Below are 19179 nucleotides of genomic sequence, written 5' to 3'. Positions count from 1 at the left end.
TAGGAGCGGAAGTAAGGCCATTCGGCCCATCGAGTCTACTCCACCATTCAATCATGGTTGATTTCAACTCCATTTACCCGGTCTCTCCCCATAGCCCTTAATTCCTCGAGAAATCAAGAATTTATCAATTTCTGTCTTGAAGACGCTCAACGTCTCGGCCTCCACAGCCCTCTGTGGCAATGAATTCCACAGACCCACCACTCGCTGGCTGAAGAAATTTCTCCTCATCTCTGTTCTAAAGTGACTCCCTTTTATTCTAAGGCTGTGCCCCCGCGTCCTAGTCTCCCCTGTTAATGGAAACAACTTCCCTACGTCCATCCTATCTAAGCCGTTCATTTTCTTGTAAGTTTCTATCAGATCTCCCCTCAACCTCCTAAACTCCAACGAATACAATCCCACGATCCTCAGACGTTCATCGTATGTCAGGCCTACCATTCCTGGGATCATCCGTGTGAATCTCCGCTGGACCCGCTCCAGTGCCAGTATGTCCTTCCTGAGGTGTGGGGCCCAGCATTGCTCACAGTACTCCAAATGGGGCCTAACCAGTGCTTTATAAAGCCTCAGAAGTACATCCCTGCTTTTGTATTCCAAGCCTCTTGAGATAAATGACAACATTACATTTGCTTTCTTAATTACGGACTCAACCTGCAAGTTTACCTTTAGAGAATCCTGGACTAGGACTCCCAAGTCCTTTTGCACTTTAGCATTATGAATTTTGTCACCGTTTAGAAAATAGTCCATGCCTCTATTCTTTTTTCCAAAGTGCAAGACCTCGCACTTGCCCACGTTGAATTTCATCAGCCACTTCTTGGACCACTCTCCTAAACTGTCTAAATCTTTCTGCAGCCTCCCCACCTCCTCAATACTACCTGCCCCTCCACCTATCTTTGTATCACGGCAAACTTGGCCAGAATGCTCCCAGTCCCGTTATCTAGATCGTTAATATATAAAGAGAACAGCTGTGGCCCCAACACTGAACCCTGCGGGACACCACTTGTCACCGGTTGCTATTCTGAGAAAGAACATTTTATCCCAACTCTCTGCCTTCTGTCTGACAGCCAATCGTCAATCCATGTTAGTACCTTGCCTCGAATACCATGGGCCCTTATTTTACTCAGCAGTCTCCCGTGAGGCACCTTGTCAAAGGCCTTTTGGAAGTCAAGATAGATAACATCCATTGGCTCTCCTTGGTCTAACCTATTTATTATCTCTTCAAAGAATTCTAACAGGTTTGTCAGGCACGGCCTCCCCTTACTAAATCCATGCTGACTTGTCCTAATCCGACCCTGCACTTCCAAGAATTTAGAAATCTCATCCTTAACGATGGATTCTAGAATTTTGCCAACAACTGAGGTTAGGCTAATTGGCCTATAATTTTCCATCTTTTTTCTTGTTCCCTTCTTGAACAGTGGGGTTACAACAGCGATTTTCCAATCCTCTGGGACTTTCCCTAACTCCAGTGACTTTTGAAAGATCATAACTAACGCCTCCACTATTTCTTCAGCTATCTCCTTTAGAACTCGAGGATGTAGCCCATCTGGGCTCGGAGATTTATCAATTTTCAGACCTTTTAGTTTCTCTAGCACTTTCTCCTTTGTGATGGCAACCATATTCAACTCTGCCCCCTGACTTTCCTGAATTGTTGGGATATTACTCATGTCTTCTACTGTGAAGACTGACGCAAAGTACTTATTAAGTTCCTCAGCTATTTCCTTGTCTCCCATCACTAGATTACCAGCGTCATTTTGGAGCGGCCCAATGTCTACTTTTGCCTCCCGTTTGTTTTTAATGTATTTAAAGAAACTTTTACTATCATTCCTAATGTTACTGACTAGCCTACCTTCATATTTGATCCTCTCCTTTCTTATTTCTCTCTTTGTTATCCTCTGTTTGTTTTTATACCCTTCCCAATCTTCTGACTTCCCACTACTCTTTGCCACATTATAGGCTCTCTCTTTTGCCTTGATGCATTCCCTGACTTCCTTTGTCAGCCATGGCTGCCTAATCCCCCCTCTGATAACCTTTCTTTTGTTTGGGATGAACCTCTGCACTGTGTCCTCAATTACTCCCAGAAACTCCTGCCATTGCTGTTCTACTGTCTTTCCCACTAGGCTCTGCTTCCAGTGGATTTTTGTCAGTTCCTCCCTCATGCGCCTGTTATTACCTTTATTTAACTGTGGAACCTTCACATCTGATTCTGCCTTCCTTCTTTCAAATTGCAGACTGAATTCTACCATATTATGATCACTGCTTCCTAAGTGTTCCCTTACTTTAAGATCTTTTATCACGTCTGGCTCATTACATAACACTAAGCCCAGAATAGCCTGTTCCCTCGTGGGCTCCATCACAAGCTGTTCCAAAAAGCCATCCTGTAAACATTCAATGAATTCCCTTTCTTCGGTCCACTGGCAACATTATTTACCCAGTCCACCTGCATATTGAAATCCCCCATGATCACTGTGACCTTGCCTTTCTGACATGCCCTTTCTATTTCGTGGTGCATTTTGTGCCCCTGGTCCTGACCACTGTCAGGAGGCCTGTACATAACTCCCATTATGGTTTTTTTGCCTTTGTGGTTCCTCAACTCTACCCACACAGACTCCACATCGTCTGACCCAATGTCGTTTAGTGCTATTGATTTAATTTCATTTCTAATTAACAAGGCAACCCCGCCCCCTCTACCCACCTCTCTGTCTTTTCGATAGGTTGTGAATCCCTGGATGTTTAACTGCCAGTCCTGAACCCCCTGCAACCACGTCTCTGTGATGCCTACCACATCATACCTGCCAGTCACAATCTGGGCCACAAGCTCATCTACCTTGTTCTGGACACGGCGGGCATTTAAATATAGCACCTTTAATTCACTATTGACCGTCCCTTTTTGTTTTCGTAGTGTGGTTGACCTTGGTTTACTGAGCCTTTCCAGACACTGTGTCATATTTTGTGAGATGGGGACTATCGTAACCTCTCCTGAGTGCTGTCTTTTCGTGATTTTTTGTAATCCTAAGCAGCTACGCTTCCCACTGATTCCTTCACCTCTTGGTTCCCTGACTTTCCCTTCCCCCCCAATCTCTAGTTTAAAGTCCTATTGACCACCCCATTTACTCTCTTCACCAGAACACTGATCCCAGCTCGGTCCAGGTGGAGACCATCCCAACGGTATAGGTCCCCCCTGCCCCAAAACTGATGCCAGTGTCCCATGAAAAAGAACCCCTCTTTCCCACACCACTCTTTCAGCCACGTGTTAACTTCCCTTATTCTTGCCTCCCTATGCCAATTTGCACGTGGCTCGGGCAGTAATCCGAAGATTATGACCCTTGAGGACCTGTTTTTTAATTTGAATCCTAGCTCTTTATAATCTCTAAACAGGTCCTCTTTCCTAGACTTGCCTATGTTGTTGGTACCAACATGGACCACAACAACTGGATCCTCCCCCTCCCTCTCCAGTATCCTTTCAAGCCGGTCAGAGATGTCCCGCACCCTAGCACCGGGCAGGCAACATACCATGCGGGACACTCTATCCTGCTCACAAAGGATACTATCTATCCCCCTGATAATAGAATCCCCTACAACTACAAAAGTAAGTCAACAGTGGTTCAGTTCGTTCATGCACTTGTCTAGTAGGCTGATATCCCTGAGTTGAAATCTCCGTGATACTTGTTTATGCATTTCACGTTGTACAATTTGAAGTGAATCACCATCTCACTGAGGACCACCAGTTTCAGTGTCCTGCATTCTGCAGCATAAAGTGTCCCTTTGACACATCGAGTCTGTTCCGGCCATCAAGAACGTGTCGATTCTATCTAAACATTGACTCTTTTTCTCTATGCACAGCTCTTCAAACTGTTAACGACGACTTTTGTTCATATGTACATCGTTGACAAATGATTTGCCGCAGCTTTAATCAAATTGATTTCCAAAACTGTGTTCTCTGTTTCCAGCAAGTCATCCGTGAAAAAGAAATTGGATTGTCAATGAACACTTCATTCGGCAGCATGTTCCCATTGCCCAGGAATAGGCTGAAATGGTTTCGCAAATTTAACAGTTTTAACACTGCAGATCAGTCACCAAAGGAGCCAGTTAAAAGAAGAAAGTTGCTGGCGAATCTGGCCTCCATGTACTCCAAAGCAACGATAATCGTGTTTGTTGATGTCTGTCAGTGCATGAGAAATAGGGGCATGAGTAGCATCCACTTAGCTTTAGTAAAGACATAAAAGTAAAATAGAAAATGTCTTGAAAATCTCAGCATTTGCCGAGTGAGAACAAAGACATCGCTTCGAGTCATGGTGGCATTCCGTCAGGAAGCACCATCTCGACATGGAAATATAGAAGCGAGAAGGGTCGTCCGGCCCTCCGAGACTGTTCCGCCATTCATTTTGATCATGGCTGATCATCAAATCGTGATCCCCCTTCCTCCCATACCCCTGGATCCCTTTCGCCCCAAGAGCGAAAAGTAATTTCTTCTTGAAATCAAACAAAGTTTGACTTCAATGAAATTGTGTGGTAGTGAATTCAACTCATTCAGCACCCTGTGGGTGAAGAAATGTCCCGAAACATTGTTTCTGTTCTCTGTGTCCAGATGCTGTCAGACCTGCTGTGATTTTCCACCGTTTTTGCTTTTGTTTCAGATTGCACGGTCCACGTTCGGTTACATTTTTTTTCATCTACAAATTGTAATGCTGCTTGCTGCGTTCCATTGGCGCCGTGGCTCAGTTGGTTAAAGCGCCGAGTAAACAGGAGATCCTGAGCTCGAATCTCAGCGGCACCTTCGTCTGCGTGGCGTTTCGCCGTTTTACAACAAACTCACTCTTGCTGTGAGACGCCGCAACTTGACAGTCATACAGTTCGACACCAGGAAAAGAAGACCAGAGGCGCATTTTGGCTCTGCCGGCCATGAAGCACCGATGAAAATAGGTGAATTTTGCTGTTGGCGACTTCTGCAATTGTCAATCGCGTGTGAGGAATTGGTTAAAGTGAAGCGAAATTGAACGACATCTCAAATAGTTGCGTTAAGGTTTGAAGATAAGCTACGCCCGAACAGGGACTTGAACCCTGGACCCTCAGATTAAAAGTCTGATGCTCTACCGACTGAGCTATCCGGGCTCCTGACTGCGGATCGTTTCCCTCCGTTCAACTGGCCGCGCTCTCGAGGAGAGAAGCTTGGAAGAGAGTTCATTTTTTCAATTGGCTTGGGAAGTGTCATGTTATCCACGTTAAATTCAAGATGAGTATTTCGCCTCACTTTCTCAATGTCCAAAAGTCAAGTCGTGCTTAGAATTTCATCGATTTGGCATCACAACTACCTCATCAAATCATCCCCACTTTACTTGCTGCCTCTCTCGTTCTTATATTCCGTACAAAAGTAAGTCAACGGTGGTTCAGTTCGTTCATGCACTTGTCCAGTCGGCTGATATTCCTGAGTTAAAATCTCCGTGGTACTTGTTTCTGCATTTCACGTTGTACAGTTTGAAGGAAATCACCATCTCCCTGAGGACCAGCAGTTTCAGTGTCCTGCATTCTGCAGGATAAAGTGTCCATTTGGCACATCGAGTCTGTTCGGGCCATCAAGCACGTGTCGGTTCTATCTGAACATTGACTCATTTTCTCTCTGCACAGATCTTCAACCTATTAACGACGACTTTTGTTCATATGTCCATCGTTGACAAATGATTTGCCGCAGCTTTTATCAAATTGATTTCCAAAACTGTGTTCTCTATTTCCAGCAAGCCATCCGTGAAAAGGAAATTGGATTGTCAAGTAACACTTCATTCGGCAGCATGTTCCCATTGCCCAGGAATAGGCTGAATTGGTTTCGCAGATTTAACAGTTTTAACACTGCAGATCAGTCACCGAAGTAGCCAGTAAAAAGAAGAAAGTTGCTGGAGAATCTGGCCTCCATGTACTCCAAAGCAACGATAATCGTGTTTGTTGATGTCTGTCAGTGCATGAGAAATAGGGGCATGAGTAGCATCCACTTAGCTTTAGTAAAGACATAAAAGTAAAATAGAAAATGTCTTGAAAATCTCAGCATTTGCCGAGAGAGAACAAAGACAACGTTTCGAGTCAGGATGACATTCCGTCAGGATGCAGAATCTCGACATGGAAATATAGAAGCTAGAAGGGTCGTCCGGCCCTCCGAGACTGTTCCGCCATTCATTTTGATCATGGCTGATCATCAAATCGTGATCCCCCTTCCTCCCATACCCCTGGATCCCTTTCGCCCCAAGAGCGAAAAGTAATTTCTTCTTGAAATCATAGAAATCATAGAAATCATAGAAACCCTACAGTGCAGAAGGAGGCCATTCGGCCCATCGAGTCTGCACCGACCACAATCCCACCCAGGCCCTACCCCCACATATTTTACCCGCCAATCCCACTAACCTCCGCATCTCAGGACTCTAAGGGGCAATTTTTAACCTGGCCAATCAACCTAACCCGCACATCTTTTAAATCAAACAAAGTTTGACTTCAATGAAATTGTGTGGTAGTGAATTCAACTCATTCAGCACCCTGTGGTTGAAGAAATGTCCCGAAACGTTGTTTCTGTTCTCTGTGCCCAGATGCTGTCAGACCTGCTGTGATTTTCCACCGTTTTTGCTGTTGTTTCAGATTGCACGGTCCACGGTCGGTTACATTTTCTTTCATCTACAAATTGTAATGCTGCTCACAGCGTTCCGTTGGCGCCGTGGCTTAGTTGGTTAAAGCGCCTGTCGAGTAAACAGGAGATCGTGAGTTCGAATCTCAGCGGCACCTTCGTGTACGTGGCGTTTCGCCGTTTTACAACAAACTCACTCTTGCTGTGAGACGCCGCAACTTGGCTGAAATGGTTTCGCAAACAAAGTTTGACTTTAATTAAATTGTGTGGTAGCGAATTCAACTCATTCAGCACCCTGTGGGTGAAGAAGTTTCCCGAAACGTTGTATCTGTTCACTTGCTGTGAGACGCCGCAACTTGACCGTCATCCAGTTCGACAGCAGGAAAAGAAGACCAGAGGCGCATTTTGGCCTTGCCGGCCATCAAGCACCGATGAAAATGGATGAATTTTGCTGGTGGTGACTTCTGCAATTGTCAATCGCGTGTGAGGAATTGGTTAAAGTTAAGCGAATTTGAACAACATCTCAAAAAGTTGCCTTTGTGGCTGGAAGGAAAGCTACGCCCGAACATGCACTGGACCCTGGACCCTCAGATTAAAAGTCAGATGCTCTACCGACTGAGCTATCCGGGCTCCTGGGTGCCAATCTTTTCCCTCCGTTGAACTAACCGCGCTCGAGAGGAGAGAAGATTGGAAGAGAGTTCATTTTTTAATGTGGCTGGGTGAGTGTCATGTTATCCACGTTAAATTCAAGATGAGTATTTCGCCTCACTTTCTAAATGTCCAAAAGTCAAGTCGTGCTTAGAATTTCATCGATTTGGCACCACACCGACCTCATCAAATCATCCCCACTTTACGTGCTGCCTCTCTCGTTCCTATATTGCGTCCAAAAATAAGTCAACGGTGGTTCAGTTCGTTCAAGCACTTGTTTGGTAGGCTGATATTCCTGAGTTAAAATCTCCGTGCCCCCTCGTAATTAGTAGTGCCCTCTGCCAATTAGTAGTGCCCGCTGCCAATTAGGAGTGGCCCCTGTAAATTAGGAATCCCCCGTGTCAATCGGAGTACACCCTGTCAATTGGAGTGCCCCCTGTCGATTGGAGTGCCCCCTGTCAATTGGAGTGCCTCCTGTCTCTTGGTGTGTCCCCTGTCTATTGGAGTGCCCCCTGTCAATGAGGAGTGATCCCTGTCAATGAGGAGTGCTCCCGATCAATGAGGTGTGCCCCCTGTCAATGAGGTGTGCCCCCTGTCAATGAAGTGTGCCGCCTGTCAATTAGGAGTTCCCCCTGTCAATTCGGTCTGCCCTCTGACAATTAGGATTGCGACTTGTCAATTAGGAGTGGCCCCTATCAATTTGGAGTGACCACTGTCAATTAAGAGAGCCCCCTGTCAATGAGGACTTCACCCTGTCAATGATTGCCCCACCGTCAATGAGATGTGCCACCCTGTGAATGAATAGTTCTCCCCCGCCCGTCTATGACGATTGCCCCCACGTCAATGTGGAGTGCCCCCCCGTCAATGAGGAGTGCCCCACGGTCAATGAGGAGTGCCCCCTGTCAATGAGGATTGCCTCTTGTCAATGAGGATTGCCCCTTGTCAATGAGGATTGCCCCCTGTCAATGAGGAGTGCCCCCTGTCAATGAGGAGTGCCACATGTGAATGAGAAGTGCTCCCTTTCAATGAGGACAGCCCCCTGTCAATGAGGAGTTCCCCGTGTCAATAAGGAGTGCCCCCCCTCCCCCGTCAATGAGGAGTGCCCTCTGTCAATGAGGAGTTCCCCCTGTCAATGGGGAGTGCCGCCTGTCAATGAGGAGTGCCCCCTGTCAAGGAGGAGTGCCCCATGTCAATGAGGAGTTCCCCTTGCCAATGAGGAGTGCCGCCTGTCAATTTGGTGTGCTCCCTGTCAAATTAGAGTACCCCCTGTCAATTAGCAGTGCCCCCTGGCAATTAGTAGTGCCCCCTGCCAATTAGTAGTGCACGCTGCCAATTAGGAGTGGCCCCTGTCAATTAGGAGTCCCCCATGTCAACCGGGGAACACCCTGTCAATTAAAGTGTCCCCTGTCGATTGGAGTACCCCCTGTCAATTGAAGTGCCCCCAGTCAATTGCAGTGCCCCCTGTCAATGAGGAGTGCTCCCTATCAATGAGGTGTGCCCCCTGTCAATGACGTGTGCACCCTGTCAATGAAGTGTGCCGCCTGTCAACTAGGAGTACCCCCTGTCAATTAGGTCTGCCCTCTGTCAATTAGGATTGCGCCTTGTCAATTAGGAGTGGCTCACTATCAATTTGGAGTGACACCTGTCAATTAGGAGAGCCCCCTGTCAATGAGGACTTCACCCTGTCAATGAGGATTGCTCCACCGTCAATGAGGTGTGCCAACCTGTGAATGAGTAGTGCCCCCCCACCCCCCGTCGATGACGATTGCCCCACGTCAATGTGGAGTGCCCCCCCCGTCAATGAGGAGTGCCCCACCGTCATTGAGGAGTGCCCCCTGTCAATGAGGATTGCCGCTTGTCAATGAGGATTGCCCCTTGTCAATGAGGAGTGCCCCCTGTCAATGAGGAGTGCCACATGTGAATGAGGAGAGCCCGCTTTCAATGAGGACAGCCCCCTGTCAATGAGGAGTTCCCGTGTCAATGAGGAGTGCCCCCCCCGTCAATGAGGAGTGCCCCACCTTCAATGATGAGTGCCCCCGCCCCGTAAATGGGGAGCCTCCCCCCCCCCGTCAATGGCGAGTGCCCCCTGTCAATGTGGAGTGCCCCCTGTCACCAAGCAGTGACCCATTTCAATTAGGAGTGACCCCCTGTCAATGAGGAGTGCCCCCTATCAACGAGGAGTGGCCCTGTCAATTAGGAGTGCCCCCTTTCAATTAGGAGTGCCCCATATCAATTACGAGCTGCCCAAATCAATTAGGATTGCCCCCGTGTCAATTAGAACTGCCGCACGTCAATTAGGAGTGCCCCCTGACAATTAGCAGTGCCCCATGTCAATTAGGAGTGCCGCACGTCAATTAGGAGTGACCCCTGTCAATTAGGAGTGCCCCCTGTCAATGCGGAGTGTCGGCTGTCAATGAGGAGTGCCCCCTGTCAATGAGGAGCGCCACCTGTCAATGAGGAGTGCCCCCTGTCAATGAGGAGTGCTCACTGTCCATTAGGATTACCCCCTGTCAATTACAAGTCTCCCCTGTCAATTAGGAGTGCCCCCTGTCAATTAGCAGTGCCCGATGTCAATTAGGAGTGCCCCCTGACAATTTGGAGTGCCCCCTGAGAATTAGCAGGACCCCATGTCAATTAGGAGTGCCCTCTGTCAATTAGGAGTGCCCCCTGTCAATTCGGAGTGCCCCCTGTCAATGAGGAGTGCCCCGTCAATGGGGAGCGCCCCCTGTCAATGAGGAGTGCCCCCTGTCCATGAGGAGTGCCCACTGTCCATGATGATTGCCTCCTGTCAATTACAAGTCTCCCCTGTCAATTAGGAGTGCCACCTTTCATATAGATTTGCCCCATGTCAGTTAGGAGCTCCCCTGTCAATTAGGAATGGCCCCAGTAAATTACGAGTGCCGCCTGTCAATTAGGATGCCCCTTTCAATGAAGAGTTCCCCCTGTCAATGAGGAGTGCCCCACCGTCAATGAGGACTGACCCCTAGTCAATGAGGAATGCCCCCTGTCAATTACGAGTGCCCCCCTGTCAATGAGGAGTGTCCACTGTCAATTAGGACTGCCCCCTGTCAAGGAGGAGTGCCCCCTGTCAATGAGGAGTTCCCCTGTCAATGAGGAGTGCCTCCTGTCAATGAGGAGTGCCCCCTGTCAATGAGGAGCGACCCCTGTCAATGAGGAGTGCCCCTGTCAATGAGGAGTGCTCACTGTCCATAAGGATTGCCCCCTGTCAATTACAAGTCTCCCCTGTCAATTAGGAGTGCCCCCTGTCAATTAGAAGTGCACCCTTTCATGTAGAAGTGCCCCATGTCAGTTAGGAGCTCTCCCTGTCAATTTGGAGTGGCCCCAGTAAATTAGGAGTGCCACCTGTCAATTAGGACGTCCCTTTCAATGAGGAGTTCCCCCTGTCAATGAGGAGTGCCCCACCGTCAATGGGGAGTGCCCCACCGTCAATGACGAGCGCCCCCCTGTTAATGAGGAGCGTCCACTGTCAATTAGGACTGCCCCCTGTCAATGAGGAGCGCCCCCTGTCAATGAGGAGTGCCCCCTGTCAAGGAGGAGTGCACACTGTCAATGAGGAGTTCCCCCTGTCAATGAGGAGTGCCCCCTGTCAATGAGGAGTGCCCCCTATCAATGAGGAGTGTCCCACCGTCAATGAGGAGAGCCGCACCGTCCATGAGGAGAGCCCCACCATCAATGCGGAGTGCCACTGTCAATGCGGAGTGCCCCCCGTCAATGAGGAGTACCCCCTTGCAATTAGGAGTGCCGCTTGTCAGTTAGGAGCTCCAACTGTCAGTTAGGGGTACCCTCTGTCAATCAGGAGTGCTCGCTGTCATCTTGGAATGCCCGCTGCCAATTCGGAGTAAGGCTGGAAATTAGGTGTGCCCCCTGTCAATTTGGAGTTCCCTCTGTCAATTTGGTGTGCCCCCTGTCAAATTGGAGTACCCCCTGTCAATTAGCAGTGCCCCCTGGCAATTAGTAGTGCCCCCTGTCAATTAGGAGAGCCCCCTGTCAATGAGGATTTCACCCTGTCAATCAGGATTGCCCCACCGTCAATGAAGAGTTCCACCCTGTGAATGAGTATTGCCCCCCCAGTCTATGACGATTCCCCCCACGTCAATGAGGAGTGCCCCCCCGCACAATGAGAAGTGCTCCACCGTCAATGAGGAGTGTCCCCTGTCAATGAGAATTGCCCCTTGTCAGTCACGATTGCCCCCTTTCAATGCGGACAGCCCCCTGTCAACGAGGAGTTCCCCGTGTCAATGAGGAGTGCCCCCCCCCGTCAATGAGGAGCGCCCCACCGTCAATGAAGAGTGCCCGCCGTCAATGAGGAGTGCCCCCTGTCAATGAGGAATGCCCCCTATCACCAAGGGGCGACCGCTGTCAATGAGGAGTGACCCCCTTGCAATTCGGAGTGCCCCCCTGTCAATGAGGGGTGCCCCCGTTCAATGAGGAGTGCCCCGTCAATGGGGAGCGCCCCCTGTCAATGAGGAGTGCCCCCTGTCAATGAGGAGTGCCCACTGTCCATGATGATTGCCTCCTGTCAATTACAAGTCTCCCCTGTCAATTAGGAGTGCCACCTTTCATATAGATTTGCCCCATGTCAGTTAGGAGCTCCCCTGTCAATTAGGAATGGCCCCAGTAAATTACGAGTGCCGCCTGTCAATTAGGATGCCCCTTTCAATGAGGAGTTCCCCCTGTCAATGAGGAGTGCCCCACCGTCAATGAGGGCTGACCCCTAGTCAATGAGGAATGCCCCCTGTCAATTACGAGTGCCCCCCTGTCAATGAGGAGTGTCCACTGTCAATTAGGACTGCCCCCTGTCAAGGAGGAGTGCCCCCTGTCAATGAGGAGTTCCCCTGTCAATGAGGAGTGCCGCCTGTCAATGAGGAGTTCTCCCTGTCAATGAGGAGTGCCTCCTGTCAATGAGGAGTGCCCCCTGTCAATGAGGAGCGACCCCTGTCAATGAGGAGTGCCCCTGTCAATGAGGAGTGCTCACTGTCCATAAGGATTGCCCCCTGTCAATTACAAGTCTCCCCTGTCAATTAGGAGTGCCCCCTGTCAATTAGAAGTGCACCCTTTCATGTAGAAGTGCCCCATGTCAGTTAGGAGCTCTCCCTGTCAATTTGGAGTGGCCCCAGTAAATTAGGAGTGCCACCTGTCAATTAGGACGTCCCTTTCAATGAGGAGTTCCCCCTGTCAATGAGGAGTGCCCCACCGTCAATGGGGAGTGCCCCACCGTCAATGACGAGCGCCCCCCTGTTAATGAGGAGCGTCCACTGTCAATTAGGACTGCCCCCTGTCAATGAGGAGCGCCCCCTGTCAATGAGGAGTGCCCCCTGTCAAGGAGGAGTGCACACTGTCAATGAGGAGTTCCCCCTGTCAATGAGGAGTGCCCCCTGTCAATGAGGAGTGCCCCCTATCAATGAGGAGTGTCCCACCGTCAATGAGGAGAGCCGCACCGTCCATGAGGAGAGCCCCACCATCAATGCGGAGTGCCACTGTCAATGCGGAGTGCCCCCCGTCAATGAGGAGTACCCCCTTGCAATTAGGAGTGCCGCTTGTCAGTTAGGAGCTCCAACTGTCAGTTAGGGGTACCCTCTGTCAATCAGGAGTGCTCGCTGTCATCTTGGAATGCCCGCTGCCAATTCGGAGTAAGGCTGGAAATTAGGTGTGCCCCCTGTCAATTTGGAGTTCCCTCTGTCAATTTGGTGTGCCCCCTGTCAAATTGGAGTACCCCCTGTCAATTAGCAGTGCCCCCTGGCAATTAGTAGTGCCCCCTGTCAATTAGGAGAGCCCCCTGTCAATGAGGATTTCACCCTGTCAATCAGGATTGCCCCACCGTCAATGAAGAGTTCCACCCTGTGAATGAGTATTGCCCCCCCAGTCTATGACGATTCCCCCCACGTCAATGAGGAGTGCCCCCCCGTCAATGAGAAGTGCTCCACCGTCAATGAGGAGTGTCCCCTGTCAATGAGAATTGCCCCTTGTCAGTCACGATTGCCCCCTTTCAATGCGGACAGCCCCCTGTCAACGAGGAGTTCCCCGTGTCAATGAGGAGTGCCCCCCCCCCGTCAATGAGGAGCGCCCCACCGTCAATGAAGAGTGCCCGCCGTCAATGAGGAGTGCCCCCTGTCAATGAGGAATGCCCCCTATCACCAAGGGGCGACCGCTGTCAATGAGGAGTGACCCCCTTGCAATTCGGAGTGCCCCCCTGTCAATGAGGGGTGCCCCCGTTCAATGAGGAGTGCCCGCTGTCAATGAGGATTGGCCCTGTCAATTAGGAGTCCCCCCTTTCAATTAGGATTGCCCCATATCAAATACTAGCTCCCCATGTCAATAAGGAGTGCCCCCTGTCAAATAGGAGTGCCTCATGTCAATTAGGAGTGCCCCCTGACAAATAGCAGTGCCCCCTTTCAATTAGGAGTGCCCCATATCAATTACGAGCCCACCATGTCAATTAGGAGTGCCCCCTGTCTATTAGGAGTGCCCCACCGTCAATGAAGAGTGCCCGCCGTCAATGAGGAGTGCCCCCTGTCAATGAGGAGTGCCCCCTATCACCTAGGGATGACCACTGTCAATTAGGAGTGACCCCCTTTCAATTAGGAGTGCCCCCCTGTCAATGAGAGGTGCCGCCTTTCAATGAGGAGTGCCCGCTGTCAATGAGGAGTGCTTCCTGTCAATGAGGAGTTCCCCCTGTCAATGAGGAGTGCCGCCTGTCAATGAGGAGAGCTCCCTGTCAATGAGGAGTTCCCCCTGTCAATGAGGAGTGCCGCCTGTCAATGAGGAGTGCCCCCTGTCAATGAGGAGTGCCCCATGTGAACCAGTTGTGTCCCCCTTCCATGAGAACAGCCCCCTGTCAATGCGGAGTTCCCCGAGTCAATGAGGAGCGCCCCCCCAGTCAATGAAGAGTGCCCCCACCGTTAATGAAGAGTGCCACCTGTCAATGAGGAGCGCCCCCTATCACCTAGGGGCGACCGCTGTAAATTATGAGTGACCCCCTTTCAATTCGGAGTGCCCCCCTGTCAATGAGGACTGCCCTCTGTCAAGGAGGAGTGCCCCCTGTCAATGAGGAGTTCCCCCTGTCAATGAGGAGTGCCGACTGACAATGAGGAGTGCTCCCTGTCAATGAGGAGTTCCCCCTGTCAATGAGGAGTGCGGCCTGTCAATGCGGAGTGCTCCCTGTCAATGAGGAGTGCCCCCTGTCGATGAGGAGTGTCCGACCGTCAATGAGGAGTGCCGCACTGCCCATGAGGAGAGCCCCACCATCAGTGCGGAGTGCCCCTGTCAATGCGGAGTGCCCCCCGTCAATGAGGAGTACCCCCTTGCAATTAGGAGTGCCGCTTGTCAGTTAGGAGCTCCCACTGTCAGTTCGGAGTACCCCCTGTCAATAAGGAGTCCTCCCTGTCATTTTCGAGTGCCCCCTGCCAATTCGGAGTGACGCAGGAAATTAGGAGTGCCCCCTGTCAATTTCGAGTTCCCCCTGTCAATTGGAGTGCCCCCTGTCAATTGGAGTGCCCCCTGTCTATTGGAGTGCCCCCTGTCAATGAGGAGTGCCCCCTGTCAACGAGGACTGCCCCTTGTCAATGAGGTGTGCCCCCTGTCAATCAAGTGTGCCGCCTGTCAATTAGCAGTGCCCCCTGTCAATTAAGTCTGCCCTCTGTCAATGAGGATTGCGCCTTGTCAATTAGGAGTGGCCCCCTATCAATTAGGAATGCCCCTGTCAATTAGGAGAGCCCCTTGTCAATGAGGACTTCACCCTGTCAATGAGGACTTCACCATGTCAATGAGGATTGCCCCACCATCAATGTGGAGTGCCACCCTGTGAATGAGTCGTGCCCCCCCCGTCTATGACGATGCCCCCCAGGTCAATGAGGAGTGCCCCCCGTCAATGAGGAGTGCCCCACCGTCAATGAGGAGTGCCCCCTGTCAATGAGGATTACCCCTTGTCAATGAGAATTGCCCCCTGTCAATAATGAGTTCCCCGTCAATGAGGTGTGCCCCGTGTGAATGAGGATTGCCCCCTTTCAATGAGGAGTTCCCCGAGTCAATGAGGAGTGCCCCCCATCAATGAGGAGGGCCCCACCGTCAATAAAGAGTGCCCCCCGTCAATGAGGAGTGCCCCCACCGTCAATGGGGAGTGCCCCCTTTCAATGAAGTGTGCCCCCTATCACCTAGGAGTGACCCCTGTCAATTAGGAGCTCCCCCTGTCAATGAGGGGTGACCCATTTCAATGAGAAGTGCCCGCTGTCAATGAGGATTGGCCCTGTCAATTAGGACTCCCCCCTTTCAATTAGGAGTGCCCCATATCAATTTTGAGCTCCCCATGTCAATTAGGTGTGCCCCCGTGTCAATTAGGATTGCCCCATGTCAATTAGGAGTGCCGCCTGACCAATAGCAGTGCCTCATGTCATTTAAGAGTGCGCCCTGTCAATTAGGAGTGCCCCCTGTCAATTGGGAGGCCCCTGTCAATGAGGAATTCCCCTTGGCAATGAGGAGTGCCACTCCGTCAACGAGGAGTTCCCCCCAGTCAAGCAGAAGTATCCCACCGTCAATGAGGAATGCCCCACCGTCAATAAGGTGGACCTCGCCGTCAATGAGGAGTGCCCCATATGAATTGGGAGTGCCCCCAGTCAATTCGGAGAGCCCCCGTCAATTATGAGTGAACCCTGTCAATTTGGAGTGCCCGCTGCCAATTAGGAGTGCCCCCTGTCAATTAGGAGTTCCCCCATGTCAATTGGAGTGCACCCTGTCAATTGGAGTGCTCCGTGTCGATTGGAGTGTCCCCTGTCAATGCGGAGTGCCACCTGTCAATGAGGAGCGCCCCCATGTCAATTAGAGTGCACCCTGTCAATTGGAGTGCTCCGTGTCGATTGGAGTGCCCCCTGTCAAGGAGGAGCACCCCCTGTCAATGAGGAGTGCCACCTGTCAATGAGGAGTGCCCCCTGTCCATAAAGATTGCCCCCTGTCAATTACAAGTCTCCCCTGTCAATGAGGAGTGCCCCCTTTCATGCAGGAGTGCCCCTTGTCAGTTAGGAGCTCCTCTTTTCAATTAGGAGTGGCCCCAGAAAATAAGCAGTGCCCCCGGTCAATTAGGAAGCCCCTTTCAATGAGGAGATCCCCTTGTCAATGAGGAGTGCCGCCCCCGTCAATGACGAGTGCCCCACCGTCAATGAGGAGTGACCCATAGTCAATGACGAATGCACCACCGTCAATGGGGCGTGCCCGCTGTCAATGTCGAGTGCCCTCCTGTCAACGAGGAGTGTCCACTGTCAATTAGGTGTGCCCCCTGTCAATGAGGAGTGCCCCCTGTCTATGAGGAGTGCCCTCTGTCAAGGAGGAGTGCCCCCTGTCAATGGGGAGTTCCCCCTGTCAATGAGGAGTGCCGCCTGCCAATGATGAGTGCTCCCTGTCAATGAGGAGTTCCCCCTGTCAATGAGGAGTGCCGCCTGTCAATGAGGAGTGCCGCCTGTCAATGAGGAGTGCCCCCTGTCAATGAGGAGTGTCCGACCGTCAATGAGGAGTGCCGCACCGTCCATGAGGAGAGCCCCACCATCAATGCGGAGTGCCCCTGTCAATGCGGAGTGCCCCCCGTCAATGAGGAGTACCCCCTTGCAATTAGGAGTGCCGGTTATCAGTTAGGAGCTCCCACTGTCAGTTAGGAGTGCCCCCTGTCAATTAGGAGTGACGCAGGAAATTTGGAGTGCCCCCTGTCAAATTCGAGTTCCCCCTGTCAATTAGGAGTGGCCCCTCTCAATTAGGAGTCCCCCAGTTCAATCGGAGTACACCCTGTCAATTGGAGTGCCCCCTGTCAATTGGAGTGCCCCCTGTCTATTGGAGTGCCCCCGGCAATGAGGAGTGCCCCCTGTCAACGAGTACTGCCCCTTGTCAATGAGGTGTGCCCCCTGTCACTCAAGTGTGCCGCCTGTCAATTAGGAGTGCCCCCTGTCAATTAGGCCTGCCCTCTGTCAATGAGGATTGCGCCTTGTCAATTAGGAGTAGCCCCCTATCAATTAGACGTGTCCCTGTCAATTAGGAGAGCCCCCTGTCAATGAGGACTTCACCCTGTCAAATAGGATTGCCCCACCGTCAATGAGGAGTGCCACCCTGTGAATGAGTAGTGCCCCCCCCTCCCCCACCGCCGTCTATGACGATTCCCCTTGGTCAAGGTGGAGTGCCCCCCGTCAATGAGGAGTGCCCCACCGTCAATGAGGAGTGCCCCCTGTCAAAGAGGATTGCCCGTTGTCAATGAGGATTGCCCCCTGTCAATGATGAGTGCCCGCTGTCAATGAGGAGTGCCCCATGTGAATGAGGAGTGCCCCCTTTCACTGAGGACAGCCCCCTGTCAATGAGGAGTTCCCCGTGTCAATGAGGAGTGCCCCCCCGTTAATGAGGAGTGCCCCACCGTCAATGAAGAGTGCCCCCCGTCAATGAGGAGTGCCCCCACCGTCAATGAGGAGTGACCCCTGTCAATGAGGAGTGCCCCCTATCACCTAGGGGCGACCGCTGTGAATTAGGAGTGACCCCCTTTCAATTCCGAGTGCCCCCCTGTCAATGAGGGGTGCCCCCTTTCAATGAGGAGTGCCCGCTGGCAATGAGGATTGGCCCTGTCAATTAGGACTCCCCCCCTTTCAATTAGGAGTGCCCCATATCAAATACTAGCTCCCCATGTCAATAAGGAGTGCCCCCTGTCAATTAGGAGTGCCCCATTTCAATTAGGAGTGCCCACTGACAAATAGCAGTGCCCCATGTCAATTGGGAGTGCCCCATCTCAATTAAGGGTGCCCCCCGTCAAGTAGGAATGCCCCCTGTCAATTGGGAGGCCCCTGTCAATGAGGAATTCCCCTTGTCAATGAGGAGTGCCACTCCGTCAATGAGGAGTGCCCCCCCCCCCGTCAATCAGGTGTGCCTCACCGTCAATGACGAACGCCACCCTCCCCCCTCGTCAATGAGGAGTGCCCCACCGTCAATGAGGAGTCAAAGATTTGCCGCAGCTTTCATCCATTTGATTTCCAAAACTGTTTTCTATGTTTCCAGCAAGTCATCCGTGCAAAAGACATTGGATTGTCAATGAACACTTCATTCGGCAGCATGTTCCCATTGCCCAGGAATAGGCTGAAATGGTTTCGCAGATTTAACAGTTTTAACACTGCAGATCAGTCACCTAAGTACCCAGTTAAAAGAAGAATGTTGCTGGCGAATCTTGCCTCCCTGTACTCCAAAGCAACGATAATGGTGTTTGTTGATGTCTGTCAGTGCATGAGAAATAGGGGCATGAGTAGCATCCACTTAACTTTAGTAAAGACATCAAAGTAAAATAGAAAATGTCTTGAAAATCTCAGCATTTGCCGAGAGAGAATTCAACTCAATTCAGCACCCTGTGGTTGAAGAAATGTCCCGAAACGTTGTTTCTGTTCTCTGTGCCCAGATGCTGTCAGACCTGCTGTGATTTTCCACCGTTTTTGCTTTTGTTTCAGATTGCACGGTCCACGGTCGGTTACATTTTTTTTCATCTACAAATTGTAATGCTGCTCGCAGCGTTCCGTTGGCGCCGTGGCTTAGTTGGTGAAAGCGCCTGTCTAGTAAACAGGAGATCGTGAGTTCGAATCTCAGCGGCACCTTCGTGTACGTGGCGTTTCGCCGTTTTACAACAAACTCACTCTTGCTGTGAGACGCCGCAACTTGGCTGAAATGGTTTCGCAAACAAAGTTTGACTTTAATTAAATTGTGTGGTAGCGAATTCAACTCATTCAGCACCCTGTGGGTGAAGAAGTTTCCCGAAACGTTGTATCTGTTCACTTGCTGTGAGACGCCGCAACTTGACCGTCATCCAGTTCGACAGCAGGAAAAGAAGACCAGAGGCGCATTTTGGCCTTGCCGGCCATCAAGCACCGATGAAAATGGATGAATTTTGCTGGTGGTGACTTCTGCAATTGTCA

The 19179-nt window shown here is 51.0% G+C and overlaps 3 non-coding genes across 3 annotated transcripts; 2 read left to right on the top strand and 1 right to left on the bottom strand.

The window, feature by feature from the left end:
• Positions 1–5030: 5030 nt before the first annotated feature.
• trnak-uuu (transfer RNA lysine (anticodon UUU)) lies at positions 5031–5103 on the bottom strand. The gene has a single exon. It is a non-coding gene; the product is annotated as a tRNA-Lys (tRNA).
• A 1576-nt stretch (positions 5104–6679) lies between these two features.
• On the top strand, positions 6680–6753 carry trnat-agu (transfer RNA threonine (anticodon AGU)). Its single transcript has one exon. It is a non-coding gene; the product is annotated as a tRNA-Thr (tRNA).
• A 12034-nt stretch (positions 6754–18787) lies between these two features.
• trnat-agu (transfer RNA threonine (anticodon AGU)) lies at positions 18788–18861 on the top strand. Its single transcript has one exon. It is a non-coding gene; the product is annotated as a tRNA-Thr (tRNA).
• The last annotated feature ends 318 nt before the right edge of the window (positions 18862–19179 follow it).

This window comes from Mustelus asterias, chromosome 16 (assembly GCF_964213995.1).
Source record: "Mustelus asterias chromosome 16, sMusAst1.hap1.1, whole genome shotgun sequence".
Lineage (NCBI taxonomy): Eukaryota > Metazoa > Chordata > Chondrichthyes > Carcharhiniformes > Triakidae > Mustelus > Mustelus asterias.
This window is presented reverse-complemented; position numbering and strand designations above follow the sequence as displayed.